At 39.7% G+C, this 10,146-nt stretch overlaps 1 pseudogene; it reads left to right on the top strand.

Annotated features, from left to right (window-relative positions):
• Window positions 1-2,440, top strand: part of LOC129690530 (60S ribosomal protein L7-like 1) — a 108,059-nt pseudogene extending 105,619 nt beyond the window's left edge.
• Window positions 2,441-10,146: the final 7,706 nt, after the last annotated feature.

The following is a 10,146-nucleotide window of genomic DNA, read 5'->3' on the forward strand; positions in this document are numbered from 1 at the left end:
GTCCCCTGTGTGTGCCTAAGACTGAGAGGACAAGGAGAATGTCACTCTAAATGACTGGCAGCATCCACTCTACGTTTTCTGTCCTGGGTACCTGTGGATTATTCCTCTCCTACTCCAAACCCCTCCCTTTTTTACATCTCATTCTTATACACTGGGTGAAAAGAAAGACGTCCAGGCGAAGAGAATTTTTCACTTTAAAAAGAAGTGGAAAATCCTCACTCTGTAGCATATCATCCATAAAGACCTCTAAATTGGAATAGCTGCTGGAGGACACTGGTTAGAGTTGGGCTGGAGACTGTAGCTAAACACTGCTACCTTCCAACAGCTGCTTCAGAGAAAAGGGACCATTTAAGCAGGTAACAAAAACAAAGGCCCTTCTACCTGACTGAAAGTAGACACTGAACATCCCACTGCATGGAGACATGCGCTAAGGTTTAATCCCTGTGTAACCACTCACAGGTACCGCACCTGGGCTAGAGAAATGGCTCAGGAGTTCCTTCAGAGGGCCTGAGATCATTTCCCAGCACCCACACCATGCAGCTCACACTCACCTGTGACTCTAGCTATGAAGATCTGATGCCCTCTCTGGCCTCGGTGGGCACGTGCATGCATGGGTGCAAGCACACATACACACAAGGAATACTAACACTACAGTATAGTCATTGCATTGGTTCACAAAACTGTATAAGGGGAACCTATTAGTTACACAAACATCTATATATTTTGGATACTTAACATGTTTCAATTTCACTTCAAGGAAGATGCATGTAACCTAGTTTACTTCCTCAAAAATACAGCATTATCCATGTGTGTGAGTGCGTGTCCATGGTCCCGTGTGTGTGAGTGCACACACATTCATGCGTGTGTGTGCACCAGAGGTAGTTATTGGGTGTCTTCTTCAATCACTCTTCACCTTATGTTTTGAGTCAGGGTCTCTCACTGATTTTGATGGACTGGCTGTGCATAGAGCTCCAGGGATTCCCCAGCCTCCACACCCAGCTTTTTAGGTGGGGGCTGGAGATCCGAGTCAGGTCCTCATGCGTTTTGCAGCGATTGTATCTGCTGAGATTCTCAGTCTCACAAGCATTTTTTTTTCAAGCACCTATTGTTATTAATAGAAAACTCTATCCAATTTACATAAATGGTACTAAAAAGAAATGTTCTTCAACTTTAAATGATTCATTACTTTGAGCAATTGTGTAGACACACATGCCAGAAATAATTATTACCATGCCAAACCACATATCAAAATCAGGTGTTTTATTTTTAACTTCATATATACAACACGTTGAGGTTTTTTTTGCCATGACTATATTTTTGAAAGATGTATTATTATAATATTTATGGTGAAATTTTAAGTCATTAAATGCAAATTTTTCTTGTTCTGTTGCAGTTTCTACAGCTGTTTTCGAAGGTGTAGCTGGATGGAAGGAAAATGGTGCCTCATTGGGATGAGCAGCAAGGACAGTGTTGACTCAGTTAGTGCCAGGTGCCAGAAGAATGTCTACCTGGAGATGGAGAGTCAATCTGTGTCACAATCTGTTTTTATCCAGATTTTAAACTCTCTGGAATAGACTCCTCTAAACCATAAAACCTAAAGAGAGTCCTAGAATCTTTGCTTCTTGGTAATGGGAGGAGACTTGGCTAAAGATCACTGTGGCTTCACTTCATTCTCCTGGTTGACAGGAATTTTTGTCAGTGGTCTGTGAGAACACTTGATCACAGTTCTGTAGGGCAGAGTCTCCCCAGGCCTGGGGTCCAAAGTCATCTATATTAATAACAGTTGATGGAGAAGATTCACCTTTCTTTCCTAAGATTTCTTTTTAGGTGATAGAAAATGAGGAAGAGGAAGAGGAAGCAGAAAGAGATCAGGTTTAAGCAACTGGAGTCATTCCTACGAGAGTCCTAGCAGCAGCAACAGTGACAAGAAGTGAAGCCTCAGGCTTTGGAAGTGCCTGATAAGCATTCCATGGCCTTCGTTATAGACCTGAAAAGAACTGAAGGAGTATGTTGGTGCAGAAGACCCTGGGGAAACTTCGCCTGAAGAAATTGTTCAGTGGTGTCTTTGTCATTGTCACCCCTCAGAGTGTAAAGATATTGTACACAGTGAAATCTTAAGTGATCTGGGGATTTCCAAATCCTAAGTCTGTCCGGGAACTCATCTTGAAACACGGACAAACAAAGATTAAGGATAAGACTGTCCCTCTGACAGACAACACAGTGATTGAGGAGCACCTGGAGAGATTTGGTGTCATTTGCCTGGAAGACCCTATCCATGAAATTGCCTTCCCAGGGAAGCATTTCCAGCAGATCTCTTCACTCTTGTGCCCTTCCCATCTCTCTGTGGCCTGTCAAGAATAGAGTGGGGTTCCTCAAGGAGATGGGCTCACTTGGCTACCAAGGTGAGCGCATCAATTAACTCATCCGTCAGCTGAACTAAAGAAGGACCATGATTTCCAAAGTGTTTATGTTGTTAAAATTATCAAGCATCTTCACAGAAAATTATTTTCTGCCCTCAAAAACTGGAGGAAGGGGTCAGGAGAAAGACAACAGGGTATGGGCATTGCTAACATATCAACACAGCCCAGTTCTGTGGAAAAGGACTATCAATCTCCACATTGGCTGCCCCATCTCTGAAACCAACGCAGGCCGAGGGAAAGAGTTACCCAGCTTCATCCTACCTTCGTCTTGGTGTTTAATGTTGGGAGGGCAAATAGCCCAAACATCACATCCCTCTAACACTCTTAAAGTAATGGACCACGTCGAGGGGCACACCTGAATCCAGAAGAAAGGGGTCTTGCTTTTTACTTTCTATAGTGCTGCTATCCTTAAACTTCACACCAATCCCCCCCTCATCCTCCCAGGTGCTGAGATTATAGGGGTGCGCACCCCCATCCTGGATGCTTGTTCCTCAGACAGGAAATGCAGTTCGAAAGGTGACAAAGGCAGTGTTTAGTCTTGTGCTGTGAGACTATGTTGCAACTTGGGTGTCGGCTTTGGAACGTTCATGTCCCTGAGTCAGCGTGGTGGCATTTGTGCCCTGACCTGCAGGGCCGTTCCTTTCCTATAGCTCAGGATTTAAGATGGGAGATCCCTATGCTAGGAAAACGGACACCTATCCACGCATATGCTTTGCTTGGAACTCCATGGCGGTGATACACACCCCTCTGGCACCTGAACATCTTATGTGAGGACAGCCCTGCTTTTAGTAGCATTGGTCAGTTAAACTAGTCTCCTTCAGTGCTGGAGGAGGAGACTGAAGCTTAGCTGCCCACTTGGCTGTTTTCTGCTAAGAACTTGTGACTGGCTGAGCCTGTTGGTGCACGCCTTTGATCCCAGCACTTGGGCGGCAGAGGCAGGCAGAGTTGCAGGAGACCCAGGACTATACCCAGAAACTATTAAAAGAATGCAGCGATAAACTGTGTCTGCTAAACATCATGTACCCCAGGGAATGCCCACTAAATTTCACTCTGGGCTTCAGGGAGATTTCCCTGTGAGCCCTCTCCTTAGATCTAGCACCAGGGGTCCACATTCTTAACTATTGAGATTTTTGTTTCCTTTGAGCTATTGTTTGCCTAGGTATCATTGGGCCCTTCGAAACATCTCTGTGAAACTGAGTTAACAGTGCCAACCTCAGCAGAGTGGTACACGCCTTTAGTCCCAACACTATGGAGGCAGAAGTAAGTTGATCTCTGTCAATTCAGTGCCAGCGTAGACTATATGTAGAGTCCTGTCTCAAAAAAAAAAAAAAAAAAAAAAAAAAAAAAAAAAAAAAAAAAAACAAAAAAAAAAAAAAAAAAAAAAAAAAAAAAAAAAAAAAAAAAACCAAAACAAACACCAACAAAAAAAGAAAGATAGAAAAAGAAAAACAAAAGAGAAAAATTTAAGAGTTTCCCAGAACATGCCAATTACAAGGTCAGAGAAAAATCTATCAGAGTCCAGTGTTGCTCTGCTATTGGAGAGCATTGGTAAATGTAACCAAATGTGCATTGCAGTCATGGAGAAATGGTCACAGGTATTTAACATTCTGGGATATAAATTCTGTATTAGTAGGGAGCACTGCAGGGTTGGAGTGCTCACCTACTATGTGATCTAAGGAAGCATGGCTTCAGCTTCCAGCCTGTAAAATAAAGCTGGTATCTTCTGGTGTGTCTGCCTTGCTCAGAATTTGAAACAAGTCTTCAACATAATTTTATAAATAAAAAAGATTATTTTAAGATTATTTAAAAAAAAAAGAATGCGGAGAACCCAAATTCAGTTCTCCACACCAGCGCCCTCTTCTGACATTTTTAGCAACTGCGCTAAAGTGCACAGACACCCAAGTTTAAGAATAAGATAATTCTTAAAAATATGTTATGCCTTCTTTAAGAAAATACATCAAATGTGTTAGGAAAAGTTTTGTAAATATAAAGAAAAGAAACCAAGAAATTTATTGGCATTTACTACAGGTTTAACTAAGTAAGGAGAACTTTTAAAAATACTCTCCTGAGAGCTGTCATCCGCAACATGGCCTTCCTTTGAGTTCTGAAGGGAAACAAGAGCAATGACGATAACCTCTATTCTCTAGAGAGTCTCTTGGAGCCCTTGCTGAAAGTCTCAGGACTCCTGCTGTGAGAGGGTGATTCTAGGCATGGTAGCAAAGCTGCGTCCACAAAATCTCAACATGGTTCCCTAGCAAGACCTAAATAATACAGCAGCCCACATGTCAATGTTGATGTGTGGATGTAGAAAAGTTTCACAAGACCCCACCTCTAGGGGAAGAGCTACAGTCAAACAGTCTTCTCCAGGAACTTGTTCCCTTACAGGCGGTCTAATCCCTAGTGGTCATCCCTATGTCCATATGGACAACACAAAATGCGCATGCACACACACAAGCACACACACACACTTGCATGTGTGTGTTTAAAAATAAATAATTATTATACATTAATGATAGCAATAATTATTACATTATTGTTATATATTAACAATGTTATTATTATTAATTATTATTAATTAATTAATTATTGTGTGTGTAACAATAATAATTAAAGAATAGGTCGCAAACTTGGGAGGAAGTGGGAGAGAGACATGGCATGAGTTGGAGAAGAATGAAAGTCATGGAAATATAGTACTCATATATGAAACTCTCACAATTAAAAATTAAAAAAAAAAACACAAATTATATGGAGAGACACTTCAAACTTCTAGCGTGTACCAATGAGGTAGGACCAACTATTTCCAAATTATAAGAGACTTTTATTGTCCCAAAATGGGTGAGAACACCTATGTCACTGTGACATAACATTCTTTTTAGCTTGGTCACAAAACCTTTATTTATCTTCCCTCAACAAGCTTAAATCTGTTTCCTCTTAAGCTTGTTGCTGCAATTTACTTCAGTGTTCCCAGGAAAAGCTTAGGAAGAGTGCCCTCATTGTATGCAGCTGAAGTTAAACCCAGAGGAAAGCTACTACAAAGAACATCCACACATGCCCTCCATCCTAGGTCTCTAGAAGATCGATTGGACCATTCACCACCGAATGCAGAGGCACACTAGTAATTTAATTGAAAACCCTTTGGTTATTTGAGATGGAAACTTATGTGAGATGGATTTAATCTAAAGTATATTTCATCTCTGTAATGTGTAATAATATAGTATACATTTTTCATTTCAGGCAAAATCACTGAGCACTGTTTGCCAGTGTGTTGAGAACCAGGGTTGAACAATAATGGAAGATAAGTTTTTGTAACAATTCCTGTAATTCCTCTGAGCTTCTTCTCCTTAGCTTTACTCTGAATACTTGAAACATATGCTTTGCATTCTGAGGGAGAATTTTCCCTGAGTAATTACAGAGCAGCCCATCCGATGAAGGTCATAGAGGCTACACACTGAAGACTGATGGATTTGCATCAAGAGAAGTCGGACCCTGGTTCCCCAGACGACAGCTTTCCTGAGTAAGGCGAATCCACCCTTGATCAGACATCTTGGCTAGCTCTGTTTGGCTGCTGACAGCCTTCAAATGACTTGGATTCTCAAGAATGTGCTCTGTCTTTGATACTTGGAGTTGACAGGCACTTGAAGTGAAGGGAGGTTTCACTGTCTGACCCAAGATCCATCAGCCTTGCATCCCAGATTATTCCAGTTCAGAGCAAACAGGGAGTGAACATTTCTCTGCAATCTCTCTTCATGACTTCCAAAATGAAGGGCTGCAGGGAACATGCTCCCAGTATCTTTGTTCATTGAGGGTACAGGAAATTGCTCTATCTCGAGTATTTACAATTCAGAGTAGGGAACTATACTCAAAAGATTCTGATTGGGTAAGTTCTTCCCACTGGATGAATTTTCTTTATGCAAAGAGTTCCTCAGACAGTTGTGACTTACATGGACTGTAGGAGGATGCAGTGTGCTCACAGCATGAATGCTTCTGTTCCCACCATTGTTTCATTTCTAGAAATATATGTGCTGATATCTCTTAAAAGAATTTCTATACTAATTTATTATGCTCCTATCACTACACCAGTTTTGTCTCAGAAAATTACCGAATAAAACTATGTAAGAGTGTAGCAAATGCCTCTTCTTAGAAAATATTTCAAAATTAAGATATTAGGAAGACATCACTGCTAACAAACTGGACAAGGGTAGAATTACTGTACAAAGAGTAGCCATGCTAGTGACAGTGAGATACAAAATTATTTAAATTTCTTCAAGAAATTTTCATCTTTGTGAATTCTAAACTTGCTGTAGTTACAGGAAGCACGAAATCTTTAAAGGGGCATGTTTACTCTCTCTTTGAAAATGTTGTACATTTACACAATGCATTTTGATCATAACAATCTCCATCTCCCTCCTTCCCATGTCTCAAATGTCTTTTTCTTAACTTTAAATTCTCATTGAAAACTCTCTCTGTGTGTATGTGTGTGTATGTGCATGTCTGTGGTTTGAAAACAACTAATTGTTTTATCCTCAGTAACTTTCCTTGGAAACTATAAATGGCTTGATTTTAAATGACTGTTAAGTTTTAAAGCAAAATTTAGAACACAGATTTTTAGTTCTTCAATGTGAATAAACATGCTGAATAACCATGTTCTCAATCTGTGGGTTGCAACCCCCGTAGCAAACCTCTATCTCCAAAAACATTTACATGACAATTTATAATTGGACCGAGATTACAGTTATGAAATAGCAACAAAACTAATGTATTGTTGGGGTCACCACAACATGAAGAACTTTATTAAGGGTCACAGCATTAAGAAGTTTGAGAACCACTGCTGTATAAGGGTACTGAGTTTAGGTGTCAGGGTTAGAAGTTCTGAGTCTCTTGCTTCAACTGACACTAAGAAAGGAAAGAAATGGAGCTTTGGGAGAGTGAGGTCTGGACCTGGAGATGTTTTTAAAAGGAGAAATTACCCAAATACTCCCCATTAAATGGGTAGCTGCCAGACAATCAGGACAATGCATAGAAATGTTGGCCAGAGATTCTGAAATACAGCAAAAGCAGCACTGAACAGGAAATCTCCAAGGTAAATTCCTCAAAACAGATCAAGAGCCAAGTGTGGAAATAAATGCATGTAATCTCAGCATTAATTAAAATTAGCTCAACCCACTAGCCTAACTTTATTTTAAAGAAAGACAAACAAACCTCAAATATTATGTAAAAAGGAAATAACAAATATTAGAAAATAAACACTAAAAAAACTAGAGAAAATTAACAAAACCAAATATCAACACAATAAGCCTAAAGATATAATGGCCAACAAGGAAAGCGATACATCACACACACGAGTGAGTTATTTCCGTTGTTTCTCCTGGCTTTATCTTGAACCAACCCGAAATACCACACATGGAAAACTCAGTTGTGTTTCTAGGCACTATTTCTGTAAACTATTTTGAAACAAAAGTTATATATTTTCTAGCTTTTATATTCTTCCCTGAGTTAAAACATTAAGTTTTCAAAGTATGAATGTTACAGTAAGTCATCATAGTCTTCGTCACAAGGTGACAGTAGAGTCTAGGGGACAGTGACTCTGAGGGTAGGGGCCAGTGAGAGACCATACAGTGGCTGGAGCTAGTGGCTAAGAGATCTGTAAGCAAAGGAAGCAGATTCTTTGGAGATGAAAATACACTTTAATAAATCAATTTCTGCACCATAGTATTAAATTTTTACTTTCTATTTACAGCTTGTGTTTTTAACCAATTAACCAGAAATTTAAAAAATAAAATTTTTACCTTCTGTGACACAAATCCTTTTTATAAAGAGGTTAAAAAGTGTTATTTTAAAATTAGATCCTGGTCTCAATTCCCTAGTCTGCCATCACCTCTTTTCCTTTAAGTTTCTTTCTCTGCTGATGTTTTTTAGCTTTCCAGGGCCATAATCTAGCTTTTCTTACTTGGATGATGACTTGCTTTCCTTCACATTTCTAAGTTTTATAATAAAGATGTGTACAGGTCCCGGGCATGAAGAATTAGGGAATTCTTCCAGGAAGACTGGTCATTTGACCTAACTCATAAAGCCTGAGGCAAGTTGGACAAGAGAGAGTGTGATTGTCGAGCCTGCGTTCCTCGTTCTCTCTGAGGACCCATGGATACCAGTGATGATTTACTGTTTTGATATAATATTAAGCTTGTACCCTGAAATTTCCCGGCACGGGAGATCTGCTAGCCATCTTCAGTTTTCACCAGCTAGAGTGAGTCCACAGCCTGAGAAGAAAATGATGCCCCACCACCACATTATTATAGCGTTAAAAACCACGTCATCACTAAAGTATCAAGTACGTGTATAATATTGCTCTCAAGCAGAAAAACTGTGACTTTCACCTACTCCATTACAGACTCCTTTAACCCCAAATCTCAGAAAGTTCAACGCCAAACTCTAACGGGTGCTAAAGCCTTTGGTCCTATCAGTCTATAGACAGTGGTAGAATTAGTGGACAAAATTATTAACATAATCACCTTCAAATGATAAGTGATATCTCAGATACAAGAGAAAATAGCATTTTAGTCTTATATTATCTTGAAAAGGACAGAAATCAGCAAGTACTGTACTGTGAAATACTCTCTAGGCGGTTTGCTGTTCCTTCATGGGAAATATCCAACCTACAAACAGGGGGGGGGGGGAAACGAAGGACAAACTATTGATTTTCTTGTCATTGTTTTTAAATACAACAGACAGAAATAGGGACCAACCAATTTCATTGATTAACATAAAACTGTCTCTGAAATTAAAGAAATATGTTTTACAGAAATGTCTCACTTGATTCTGAAAAGCACACATACCAAGAAAGCCCTGAGAATCTCCTCCCACTGTCTGGCCTCTTCCTTCAGCGCGCCCTCTTGTGGTCACCTCTTCCACATAGCTTAGGGCTGTGCGCCTCAGCTTGCTCTAAGTACAACATATCCTGATGACTCCTACAGCGAATACAGCTTCGCGCTACAAGTCACTAGGCTAGGCTTCAGGAAGAATGTTTTTCATACTAAAAGATGATAGAGAATCACATATAAAGGAAGGTGACGTCACAGAAACAATCTATATGAAATTGTGTATTCTATTCCTATGGGACACACATGGATTTAAAAAAAAAAAAAAAGATGTATTTTGCAGTTTAAAGAGCAACTTTTTCACCGTGAATGCATCCAGGGTCGTACAGAAGTAATTCATTCCAATGAAGCCATTCTTTGAAGATTCATTAATCGGAGACTGTGCTGGGAAACAGGACTTCTAACTTCTAACAGCCTTACTCCATTACTGAAGAGAACTTTCTCTAGAAGAGAGACAGCCCCCTCTAAAAGGTGAGAAATGAGCCTCTTACTGAACCCGAGAGAGCACTCGTGAATAATATAAACTCAATAAATGCCACAAAAGTTCATAGCCTGATTGTGCTGATATTTCAAATATATCTGGAGAGGCAATTGAAGATACTGTAAGAAATTGAAGTCAGATACTAAAATTCATGTTTATAGAAAGCTTCTTTTTTATTTTCCCCTCATTTTTCAATCCCAGCTTTTAGGGCCTCATGGATTTGAACACTGCCCTGAGACCCTATCAGAGATGCCAAGACTCTCAGTGATTTTTGTTTATATAAAGTATAGCTTACAACCCTCCTGCTTTATAAATGGCTTTTAGAAAAGAAAGTAAATGTACAATTACAGAAATTATTTTCATATATTTT

The sequence above is a fragment of the Psammomys obesus genome, unplaced genomic scaffold (genome assembly GCF_907164565.1).
Source record: "Psammomys obesus unplaced genomic scaffold, mPsaObe1.curated_primary_1811, whole genome shotgun sequence".
Classification (NCBI taxonomy): Eukaryota; Metazoa; Chordata; class Mammalia; order Rodentia; family Muridae; genus Psammomys; species Psammomys obesus.